Raw genomic sequence first — 11330 nt, forward strand, 5'->3', positions numbered from 1 at the left:
GATCTAAATACTTTGGAAGGTAGAAGAGAGGAGAGAAAGGAATAGAAGCAGAAGGGGGAGCCGTTGAACAGTAGAATTCTGGAGAAATTTAAATGATAGAAATAGAACAAAACAAAGACAAAAGGCAAAACAATAGATAAGATTAAAGATAAATCATAAGCTGGAAAGAAAAATAAAATAAAACTTTGTCTTCAATTCACGGTTTCAGCGTCAGTGATGAAGTGGAGCAAGTAAGTTTAGGAGGAGCGATTGACGTTTCCAGAAAGGGCTTCTTCAGGGAAGAGACTTGTTCTGTGTTCACAGCTGAAGCGCCAAGAGCTTGACCATAAAAGACAAATGCAAATAGGGCTGGTGGTATGGTAGACCCTGATCGATTTTCAAATGATTGTGTTCATGAGGAGCTAGCTAAACTAAAAATGGACAAAGCGAAGAGGCAGGACAGTGTACATCTGAGGGTACTGAAGGAACTTAGGGAAATTCTGGTGGCTTCAATGGCTGACATTTCAATGTTTCTTTAGAGTCGGGAGTAGTACCAGAGGACCAGAGAAGGGCGGATATGGTCTCTTTCCACAAAAGTGGAAGTAAGGAAGGAGTAGGAAACTACAAGCTATAAAGAATGACTCCTGTGGTAAGTAAATTAATGGAAATGCTTTTAAAACAGAGAATGGCAATGTTTCTGGAATCCAGTGGTTTCACTAGTGGCAGGTCTTGTCAAACAAATCTGATCAATTTCTTTGATTGGGTGACCAGAGAATTGGATAGAGGGAGTGTGGTGTATTTAGATTTTAGTAAAGCCTTTGGCAGTGTTCTATACAGGCATCTAAAAAAATAAGCTCAGTGCCCTTGGTATGGACCCCAAAGTGATGCCCTGGGTCTGAAACTGGTTGAGTGGAAGGTGACAGAGGGTAGTAGTCAATGAAGATCGCTCTGAGAGGGATGTTACCAGTAGTGTGCCTCAAGGCTTGGTTCTTAGGCCTGTTCTTTTTAACATTTTTATTATTCAGCCTCCTGGATTCTTTCAGTCATGGCCTTAGTCCCAACAACAAATCCAGTTCCCAGCACTGAGGGCATGCACTAAGCAGCCACTTAGATGATCACCAGAACCTGGGTTATAACTGCATGCTGTGTGGGAGAGGACTGGGTGGATTATGGGGCAGAGAATGAGTACGGACCACACATTGCAGTTAGCATATGGAATTTACCTCAGGATGGCTGTCATAGTTAGATCATGAGCCCACCGGGACAGATAGGGAAAAATACCAAGAGTATTAGATTGTGAACCGCTCAGATGGCTGTGCCAGTGGGCAGCATACCAAATCCCAAATAAACTTGGAAATTATACAGTTATCACAGGTGCACTTACTACCTCCTCAAGAGGAGTTAACATTAAGGAGACAATTCTATAAGAAGTCACCTACAGTTAGCCAGCAAATAGTTTCAGGTTTATTTAAGATTTCTTATACTGCCCAATCAGCCTTCTAGGCGGTGTACAATATCATAAAAACATATAATGACTAAGAAAAACACATATTTAAAATGACAAAACATCATTAAAAACAATAATAATTATTGAAAATACTTTAAAAACACAGACAAACAGAAACAAAAGGGGAAAAGGGCAAGAACTACAATAATCAAGTAAAGAGAAAAAAAAAATTTAGGGAAGAAAACAGGAAGGGTGGCTAAAAATGAAATAAACTAAACTAATCTAAACCTTAGGTTTGTATACCGCGCCATCTCCACAAGCTTAGAGCTCGGCACGGTTTACAGGGTTAGGTTGAAAATAAAACTATGTAGCCCTGAAAAGAACATTTAGGTCTCAAATGTGTCAAGAAAAAGAAATGTTTTTAATTTTGTCTTAAAATTATTAAGAATTGATTCTTCCCGTAAATAGGATGGGATATTATTCCAAAGAGATGGAGTGCTAACAGAGAAAATGGTAGACCTCATTGTATTGATATACTTCAGAGACAGAATAGAAAGAAGATTTTTGGCAGACGATAGAACTTCACGGTATTGCAGTATATAAGCTGTTATTATTATTATTATCTTAGGGTCTTAGAAGGACTATAGGGGATAGATAAGAAGATTATTAATGAATTCAGGTTGGTTATTTTGTCTAATTTTAAAAGTTAGTAAAATAATTTTATAATAATAATAATAATAATTTTATTTCTTATATACCGCTATACCCTAAGTTCAAAGCGATTTACAATGAGAGCACTGCTGAGAGAGCAAGCAGTGTTTACAAAAGGAGGCATATGTTTACAATAAGATACATATGTTTGCAGATCGAAGTAGGATATAGGATATAGGATATAGGATGGAGTCAGAAGACTTGGATACATAATCTTTGGAATAAGATATCTCAGATACACAGGCTTGGAACTGTGGACATATGGGTCAAGTTACAGAACGAGGGCATATTCATAAGATACAAGAGATCAGAGCTGTTTACAGGGAGGTATTTACAATGTGAATTAGCTACAGGGTGATACAATGTGAGTAAGATATAGGAAGATTTACAAGAGATTTCTAAAGTGAGTAGGAATTATTAAAAGATGTTTATAATGAGAATATGATACTTACAATGAGAATAAGGTTTATACAGGATCTTTGCAATGACAATAAGATATCGGGCATTCCCAAGTGCAAGATATGGGAAGATTTTACAAGATGCAGGATTACGATTAGAAAGTACAAGAGATCGACACTGATTACAGGGAGTGATTTACCTTGTGAATGGGAAAGGATAGGGGCGTGATACAACAAAGGGGAAGGGCAGGGGTAGCGGAAGGGCTAATGTGGGGAGCAAATGGGAGGAGGGGAAACTTAGGTAGTATTGAAGAGACGTGTCTTCAGGGATTTTCTGAAGTCAGCGTATGAGGTGGCCTCGAGTATAGGTTTTGCTAGCCATGTGTTCAGTCTAACTGCTTGGAATGATAGCATTCTGTCAAAGTACTTCTTGTAGCGGCATGATTTCAGTGGAGGGTAAATGAAGAGATTTGCTCTGCGAGAGGTCTTATTCTGGTAGTTGGTGGGGAGTTGGGAAGCTAGGTACGTTGGTAGCATCCCGAAGATCGCTTTGAAGCTGATGCAGGCAAACTTGAAAAGTATTCTGGATTCTACTGGTAGCCAGTGGAGCATTTGGAGATATGGGGAGATATGTTCCCATTTTTTCAATCCAAAGATGAGTTGAACTGCGGTGTTTTGAATTAATCTTAGCTTGTTGAGTGACTTTTTGTAGGCTCCCAAAAATATGATGTTGCAGTAGTCCAGCGTACTCAAGATGGATGCTTGTACTAGGAGCCGAAAGGATGATTCATCGAAGAATTTTTTGATGGTGCGGAGTTTCCATAGAGTAGAGAAGAATTTTTTGAATATTAGGTCTGTATGTTTTTCTAGTGTAAGGTGTCTGTCAAGGGTAACCCCCTAGTATTTTTATAGATTGGGCAATTTCGTAGTCTCTGCCATTCACGTGAATCTTGTTATTTGTTATCTGCTCATTGGGGGAGGCCAGGAAGAATTTTGTTTTTTCTGTGTTCAGTTTGAGTTTGAAGGACTTCATCCAAAGTTCTATTTGGTTCAGGATATTGGATAGGAACTTAATGAAATTAGGCGACATGTCAGATAGAGGTAGCACGATTGTGATATCATCCGCGTAAATGTGGAAGGTGAGATTTAAGCTCTGTAGTAGGTGTCCCAGTGAGATGAGATAGATGTTGAAAAGGGTCGGTGACAGCGGGGAGCCCTGGGGGAGTCCGCAGTTGTTACTCCAGCTGAAAGAGAGATTGTCTTCTGTGATTCTGTGTTCTACTGGTAACCAATGAGCTTTATGGGGGGGGGGGTGACCTAGTCAAACTTCCTTGCATTAAATATAATCTTTACTGCAGTGTTCTTATTTCTTTCTTTCTTCTTTCTTTCTTAGTTATGCCTTTGTAGAGAGCATTACAATAATCAATGCAGGAAATTATGAGAGAGTGGATCAAAATATTCAGAGAAACGGGCTATAACAATTTAGATATGGACCTACTCATGCGTAGCCAGTAAAAGCAACGCTGAACCACTGTGCTGATATGGAGATGATAATTGAGTTTACTATCAAAAGTGATTCTGAGTAATTTTAAAGAAGGCACAACTTTAAAAGATTGAGTTTTAAATGTAAGAGGATTTTGCAGAGAAAGACCATCCTTGTTGGGAAAGATCATTAATTTGGACTTTTTGATTTTCAAAGCAAGTATATGTGAGTCTAGCCAAAAATTGATTTTCTCCAATTTTTGATTTATGAGATTTAGGATGAACTAATTGCATGTCATCAGCATAAGCGAACATTTTAAAACCAATAGATTGACCTAACATTAGAAGAGGTAGAAGGAAAATATTAAAAAGTAGAGGAGATAAAATTGAACCCTGTGGGATACCATAATCGGTTGTAAAAGGATCTGATGATGTTGTATTAAAAACTACCTTGGAGGACTGATTGGTAAAAAAAGATGAGAACCAATCCAAGACCTGATCTGTGATTCCAATTTCATTCAGACATGCCAGAAGAAGCTTGTGATCAATCGTATCAAATGTAGATGATAGGTCTAAGGAAATAAGCAAAACAGACTGATGGTGATCAAGATGATAAATGCTGGTAGTCTCGTTAGTTACTTGGTATGTGAACACATACATGAGTAAGTACAGTGGCGTAGTAAGCGTAGTAAGGGGGTGTGCGGGGGGGGGGTGCGAGGGGTGCAGTCTGCACCCCTCCTCCTCTCCGCACCTCCTACGTCAGTGGTTCCCAAACCTGTCCTGGAGGACCCCCAGGCCAGTCGGGTTTTCAAGATAGCCCTAATGAATATGCATGGAGCAGATCTGCATTCTTGGCATCTCCATTATATGCAGATTTCTGTCATGCATATTCATTAGGGCTATCTTGAAAACCCGACTGGCCTGCGGGACCTCCAGGACAGGTTTGGGAACCCCTGTCCTACATCTCTCCTTGTCTTCCCCTGTACCTTTTTTGTACTTCCCCCATGCAAGGTTGCTGCCCCCATCAGCATCGGCGCTCTCTCTGACATCACTTATTTTCTAAGTACTTACTTAACTTATTTGGTAAGAAGAGGAAATGTTAAAAATATCTATAGAGAAAATAAGTTAAAGGGGAGTTTTTAAAACAAATAAGGGGGAGGCTTTTCGGACCAATGATGGCGCCAAGTAAGTGATCAGTACATGACAGCCATCTTATCTGGCTTCGTAGTTCTGTTTCACTGCGCTCTTGAAGTCTTTTCCTCTACCCATGATATTTGTTACTTTCCTTTATATTCTATCTTGATTGTGGTATTGGAGCTCACAGTTTTAGTATTATATATATATATAATATATTATATATATATATATATAAAGTATAGAACTTAATAAGTAGAAGATTCCCTTACCATTTTAAATTATTCCAATCAATGGTCTAAAGCAGGGGTGTCAAAGTCCCTCCTCGAGGGCTGCAATCTAGTCGGGTTTTCAGGATTTCAGGTTTCAAGTTTCAAGTCTATTTTTGATTTGATAAATCGCTTATTTAAATTTATTAAGCGAGATACAACTTTAGTAAAAAATATAAACATACAGTTAAACATAATATTTACATATTAAAATAATGGGTTAGACCAACAGATTTACAGACTAATGAATACACAAGATCTTTTTGCATGCAATGCTTTCAATATATATTCATTGGGGAAATCCTGAAAACTCAACTGGATTCCAGCCCTCAAGGACCAACTTTGACACCTGTGGTCTAAAGTTTTAGTGGAATTGACATTCATATTAGAGAATGACACGGTGGCGGTTTACCCGCGGCCACCGCATTTTAGCCGCGGGTCACCCGCCGAAAACGGGGAAGAAAACTAGCAGTCGCTGCGGCGACGGGGACAAGGCCATTCACCGCCCGCGGGGCGGTGAATGGGTCTTGTCCCCGCAGTGAGGCATGAAGGATCGCGCGGTCCCTGCAGCTCACACCCGCCTGCCCTATCGATTCTAGTGTTTAGCCAGCTCTCTCCCTTCTCCTCACCTTAGTTTGTAGATTTTCTTTTTCGGCGACCCGCACGCTATCAGAGAGCCGCGCACTCGATGCTGCTCAGTTTCGATCTTCTGCTCTGACGCAACTGGAAACAGGAAGTTGCAGCAGAGCAGAAGATTAAACACTGAGCAGCCCCGCGTGCGCGGCTCTTTGGGAAAGCGTGCAGGTCGCCGAAAAAGAAAACCTATAAACTAAGGTGAGGAGAAGGGAGAGAGCTGGCTAAACACTAGGATCGATTGGGCAGGCAGGTAGTGGCTGCGGGGACCGTGCGATCGCTAGTGTTCCGGGCTCAAATTGTAAGGAGGGAGTGAAAGGGAAAATGATTCTGGGCCAAGGGGATGAAGTCGGAAAGAAAAACCCACATCAGGAAAGAAAGGGAAGGACTGGCAGGTGAGCCAGATGCTAGAAGCAGGGGGGGGGAAGAAAGAGGGAAAAAAGCTAGATGGGGTTGAAAAGAAGAGACACACTGGTATGGAAGAGGAAGATAGGGGAAATCTGGACACAGGAAGGTAACAGAAAGAGGGGAAATTATGTGCATGGGGCATAGGGACAGAGACATAAAGGGGACATGCCATGGGGATGGTATATGGACACAGGGGGGGGCAATGACAGATACATAGGGGAGATATTAGAAATGGAGAAAATAGGAGCACAGAAGCGAGATGATTTGTGGGGATGGGACAGGGACCGAGCTTGCAGGCTCCAGTGGCTTGCACAAATTACATTGTAACGTGCCATGAAAATAAGAGGAAGGAAGGTAGATAGGCCACGCGAGAGGAGCTGAAGGGTAGTAGAAAGGAACAGATGGTAAAGGAGGGAGGGAAGGGTGGTGGTGGAAAGGAATAGAACAGACATTGAAGGAGGGTGGAGAGGAACAGACCCCCAAGGGAAATGTGGAAGACAGAGTGGGAAGAAGACAGATGCCAGACTATGCGGGAGCGGAGGGAAGAAGATGGGTGCTAGACCAATTGGGGGGGGGGGGTTAAGGGAGAGGCACAGTAACAGCAAATGGAAGACGCAGAGAGAAGACACACAGTGGATGGAAGGAATTCAATGAGAAGATGTGGAAAGCAGAAACCAGACAACAAAGGTAGAAAAAAAAATTATATTTATTTATTTATTTTTTGCTTTAGGATAAAATAGTATATTAGTTGTGTTGATAAAAATTTATAAACAAAGCCCTGCCAGCTGAACATCTCTTTCTCTAGTTCAGCAGCAGGAACTTTGATTTATAAGAAAGGAATAAGCTAAATATTACAGTACTAAGGCTTATATGGATGCAGCGGGGACGGTGACGGGGCGGTGAATGGGATGGCAGTGGCGGTGACGGGGCGGTGAAAGGGATGGCGGTGACGGTGACGGGGCGGTGAAGGGAACGGCGGTGACGGGGCGGTGCAGAGGATGGTGGGCCGGTGACGGGGCGGTGACGGGGACAGATTTTTTCCCCGTGTCATTCTCTAATTCATATCTTTATTACAAGGGGAAAGACACCAAAGGGAAATACAATATACAAAAAATACTATGAAGATAAACAACCAACCTAAAAGGATCTAAAAAAATATTAAAGCTCCTAGAACTTTAAAGCTCCTAGAAAAGTTGACCTTGTTAATCCAATACAAGTAATCATTCCTCTATTTCTATAGCATGTAGTACTCAAAGGGCTGCGCTAGCGGTTTTAGCGCATTCTTAATTCACGCGCCATTGCCGCGTGCACTAGACACTAATGCCACCATTGAGCTACCATTAGTTCTTGGCGCGTAGCGCGGGGTTAGCGTGTGCGGCAATGTAGCGCGTGCTAAAAACACTAGCGCACCTTAGTAAAAGGAGCCCAAAATAAAGCCCCTGTTGTTTTTATTGCTTCTATTCTTATCTGAAGAGCATCTGTGTTTCTGATACCACTCCAGAGTTGCCAGATTTTGTTGTTTATGAAACAGATGTCTATTAATTTTCTGAAAATCAATTATGTTGACATTTTTTTTCCTCGAAAAAGATCATTTCAGTATATTTTAATAAGCAGCTAAGGTGATTCTCCTTCCCAAAAACTTTATTTTGAGGGTTTTTAAATGCTGATATTGACTCCAATATGTATTCTCTCCTTTTTTTTTTTTTTCAAAAATAGATCAATCAGCCTGTGAACTGAATTTTCAATGATTGCATCTAGATGGCCTCGAATTTGGACTTGGAGGATGAGATGTACAGCGTCAGCATCTATGAGACAAACATGTTTTTTTCTGTTACATAGATCTTTTTGGACCCCTGTTAGGTTACACAGGTTAGACAGTTCTAAATCTAATAGATGCTGGCACTGTCATCTAGACATTGGGGCACTGGATCATCTTTTTTTCTATTGTCCTTTGATACTCAACTTTTGGAAGTCAATCTGGGGACAGATTAATCTCATATTGGAATCAACAATTCCATTGACATATGAGGTAGTCATATGTGGAACATTGCTGCATGTTAAGCCCCCTATTGACCGCTATAAATGCAGGCTTTTCCTATTTATGACAGGTATAGCCATGCAAATGGTAACTTGCAATTGGAAAAATTGTGATTGCCTTTATTTTCCTTTTTGGTGGGCGAGTTTATGTTTATGCTACAGATATGAGAAGATGAATGCTGATATGTTGGGGCATAGCAATTTATTCAAACTGGTTTGAGGCCCATTGACATCCTTTGTAACTTCATTATAGGTATCTTTTTATTTTTGTTTATTTCCATACAGGGAGGGGGGATATCGTGTTGGTTTATTCTTTGATTAAATGTATTGGATAGGATGGGAGGGATATTTTTCTTCTGCATTGTTATTGATTGAATATAAGTGCTTGTTTTGATTATTAATGTCTGTATAATTCCTGGCACTTTGTATTAGTTTAGAAAAATTAATAAAGATGTTGTTTTTTTAAAGAATTTTCAGTGATTGTACAATTTTTAATTAAAGTAAATTTTGAATTGCTAGAACAAGGGCCATAATATGTGATTCAAAGGGGATAGATTTAGGACCAGCATCTGAAAATAATGCAGAGTGGCGGGTGCACAGAATGTCTTCTCATGCCAGGCTATAGGAGCTAAGACAGCAATGAATTTCAAAGTACCTGATTACTTATGTCTATTTAATTGTTTTGTAAACAGCTTTGAATCCTTTTGGAGATTTAGTGGTATATAAGACACCACATTAAATCAAATGAAAGTAGACAATTTCAAATGGTAATCGGAGTTCGTTTGTAGCCCAGATAAGCGTTGCAAAAAGCCGCAGCGGGGATGTAATTTGATCCCACGAAACGTAGGCCACTTTGGACTGAGAGTAGCAAGCAACGGTCCTGGTTCTTAAAGAGCATAAGAACAAAGCTAAGTACTTTAAGCTCTATGAGGTTTAAAAGTTTACAGCACATATGCACTTATTGAAATGGCACCTTTAAGCACTAGTACACTTTTGCACTAGTGCACTTTCTGGCGGTCCAGAGTCTCTGAAATGAACTGTGAGGTTTAAATAGTCTGTATTATGAATGAACTACACAGTCCCTTTAGTATCAAACAGTATTAAAAAGTATTAAATAGTAGTTTTAATGAAAATTATTGAAGAAATAAAATTTATACTTAGGGCTCCTTTTACTAAGGTGCGCTAGCGTTTTTAGCGCATGCAGGAAATTACCGCATGCTACACCGCATGCTACGTTTCTAGAACTAACGCCAGCTCAATGCTGGCATTAAGGTCTAGCACGTGTGGCACTGTACCGCGCGCTATTCCGCACGTTAAAGCCCTAACGCAGCATAGTAAAAGGAGCCCTTAATGTTAGAAAAAAAAAAGGTAAGGAGGATGGGTTCAAGCCAGTGATGTGAATGTGAGTAAGAGAAAAGAAATGTCTTTATCTTAGAAAGAACCTTGAAAATCTAATGCTCAATATTCTGAGGCTTGTCCCCGTCTAGAAATAGAGAAAAAAAGAGAAAAGAAATTATATCCAGTGTCATTTTGGTTTATTTTGGTGGTTCTATATATTGCATTTAATTAATAGGAGAGAATAAGTCATTAAGGGGTCCTTTTACTGGGGTTGTGGGTTCAAACCCCGCACTGCTCCTTGTGACCCTGAGCAAGTCACTTAATCCTCCATAGCTCCATAGCATACGTTAGATAGATTGTGAGCCCGCCGGGACAGATAGGGAAAATGCTTGAGTACCTGACTGTAAAACCGCTTAGATAACCTTGATAGGCGGTATATAAAATCCTAATAAACTTGAAACTTGCATGCTAGCTGTTTTAGTGCACACTAAACGCTAACGCATTTTCCCTCTTCTCACCTGCGCTCTCTCTCTCTCTCACTAGAGGCTCTTCTTTCCTTGCCCCTCTGTCCTACCCACTGAACTTCTCCTCCATCTCTGTCTAGAGATGATTCTTTTTCTCTGTTCATTTTTTCCCTTCTTCCCTTTGTCTTGATGCTTACCTTCTTTTTTCTGAAACCATATACTTTATTTCTATATATATTCTTCAAATTTTTTCTGCTGTTCTACTCATTTTTCCTTTAGAAAAAAAAAAAAAATTCTGGTCACCCTGTTTAACTAAAAAGCACATATGCAGTGGTTTATTAAAGAACAACCACATTTGATGCTCAAAGAGGGCCTTTAAAAGTTTTCCCAGGAGCTGATAGAAAGCCTCCTTTGAAGGGTCATTTAAATGAATCAGAATAAGTGTCTGTCATGCTATTGTAAATGCTGTTAAACATTCAAGAATGGATCAAAGCTCTGAATGCATTGAAATATATTGACTCTAGTCGATTGATAAAGGCTATTAAACCAGTAGTTTAATATTCTAGAAGTCTGCCTGTTCAAGATTAAATCCCACACTTTGCTTGTTTATTTTTTAATGGCTATATTCGATGATTTCCTTTTGGTTATTGGGACTGTATAAGCCTCAAAAGTACACATCTTTTTAGTTTGTCTGGTTCTGTCTCTAGGCTACCTTTTAATTCCATAATGCAAATGCACACCCACATGCAGCTGGATAAACAAGGAATGGGTCATCTCCTAGTACAACCCCATTACCAAAAGTACCTATGCATTCCAAGATACCATTAGGCAAATGGGTGATTCACAGCCTTTTGAGAAAAGGGAACATAGTATAAATTTGATATTGCACAGTTTACAGTATATTTCCATTTGCTGTATATTCATGCTTGCATAGAGATAACCTACCCCTCTTAGGATGTAAGCTTTAATGTACAGTATCTGGATGTAGTGATCAACTTCTGCTTACAAACAGATGTATCCTGTATAAGAC

At 40.0% G+C, this 11330-nt stretch overlaps 1 protein-coding gene across 1 annotated transcript in view; it reads right to left on the bottom strand.

Annotated features, from left to right (window-relative positions):
* CALY (calcyon neuron specific vesicular protein) overlaps positions 1–11330 on the bottom strand; it is a 154170-nt gene that overhangs the window by 24683 nt on the left and 118157 nt on the right. The window lies entirely within an intron of this gene.

The sequence above is a fragment of the Geotrypetes seraphini genome, chromosome 4, assembly GCF_902459505.1.
Source record: "Geotrypetes seraphini chromosome 4, aGeoSer1.1, whole genome shotgun sequence".
Taxonomy (NCBI): Eukaryota; Metazoa; Chordata; class Amphibia; order Gymnophiona; family Dermophiidae; genus Geotrypetes; species Geotrypetes seraphini.